This window comes from Nycticebus coucang, chromosome 5 (assembly GCF_027406575.1).
Source record: "Nycticebus coucang isolate mNycCou1 chromosome 5, mNycCou1.pri, whole genome shotgun sequence".
Classification (NCBI taxonomy): domain Eukaryota; kingdom Metazoa; phylum Chordata; class Mammalia; order Primates; family Lorisidae; genus Nycticebus; species Nycticebus coucang.
Genome location: NC_069784.1, coordinates 32,588,081 through 32,589,823, shown reverse-complemented (window position 1 = coordinate 32,589,823; position 1,743 = coordinate 32,588,081).

Genomic DNA, 1,743 nt, shown 5'->3' with positions numbered 1-1,743 from the left:
TAGACTCTTAAATATCTGGGAACTGACAGCATCTTATTTTTAGCACAGATTTTAGACTAAGTATGGGAGAACCTTTTCCTTAACTCCTTTCAATAAAAAATTTGTTGTTGAATAATTTGAAAGAGCTACTTAAAGATGCCTACAACAGTAATATTTTAAAGGCTTTATACTTGAGTTGTGAATCTAATCTGTCCATTGATTTATTTTTACTCAATCTTCTCCTTGGAAATTAGTCTCTGTTCTGTAAAAATCTTTACCAGCTTTGAAGTGGACAGGATATCTTTCTATGTTTAAATATATATCATATCATGCAATCATTTTAACTTAAGCCCTTTTTTTTTTTTCTGGGGGGAGATGGTATTCAAACTACTCTGTCGGTCACTCTGATAGGTGCTGGATAAATAACAATGACTGAGACACAGCCTCTGTCCTCAAAAAACTCAGTTATGTGGGGAAAAGTTACAAAAAGTAAATATAAAAAAAATGAGGTGTGTAGCATATGCAATGAAGAAGAATCAATACCACTTGGCTTATCAGGAAATCTTTAGAAAAAAGACATCATCAAGACTCAAAAGGTCTATATAAAAATAACTTCACATCTGTGTACTACTTATTATTTTCAAGCACTTCATATGTGTTTCATTTTTTCTTATGAAAAAAATCCCTATGAGTTTTATATTAATATTATTTTTATTACACCTAAGTCAAGTGACTTGACAAGGCCATTCAGAACATGAAATATTAACATTAAAGTTCAGATCTATGAAGGATTAGTAAGGTTTAGAAGAAAGATAGAGGGCTTTATAATCAGAGTAAACTATTTTAAAGCACTTCTTTGCTACTGCAGAATGAGAAAATTATTTGTCTTTTCTGAGCCATGGTTTCTTAATCTATAACATAGCATTATCTCACATCAGGATTATATGAGATGTTTTATATGAGATGAAAAAAAGTATATGAAGTATCTATCACTCTGTTTAAGAGAATTGGTGCTCAACTACCTGGCATATGATTTTCTTCTTCAGACACTGGGAGATGATGAATAAATGTTCCAGGAGACAACTAGAGCAGCAATGTGGAGGAGGGATGAATTATCAAGAAACACAAGAAATATGCAATCATTAGGAGTGTTCTGCAATAGTCTAGCTACAAGAAGATGAATTTTGGAAGCAAGGCAGTAACAGGTGGGATGGAGAAGAGGAAAGAGCGCTGAGAAACATCCAGAAGTAGAATCGCTGTGATGATTGGATGACTGTCAGAAGTGGAGAGAAGAGCAGAATAACCTGACAATTAATTATTTGGGAAACTGTTATATGATACCACCAGAAACTGAGGTAGGAAATACATATGGATAAGATGGTTTGAAAGTGGATACTCAATAATCTTTTAGATATGTTGATTTAGGGATCCTAGGGAGAAGAAATATCTAGGTACACAGTTGAAGACGTAAGTCTGGAGCGCAAGAAAAATGTCAGGATTGTTAATTTAGATTTCAGAGTCAATAAACATTCTGGTGCAAATGTCTTTGTGGTAAATGACTTTTGTTCTTCTGGGTAGCTAGATCCAGTCATGGATCCTAGTCATGGAATTGCAGGATCAAATGGAATGTGAACTTTTAGTTATTTGAAGATTCTCCACACTTCTTTCCATGATAATCAGTTTGCTTCAAGCATTCCACATTGTGTATCAAATCACCACACTGTACCCCATAAATGTTTACAGTTATGATTTAATTAAAAATGA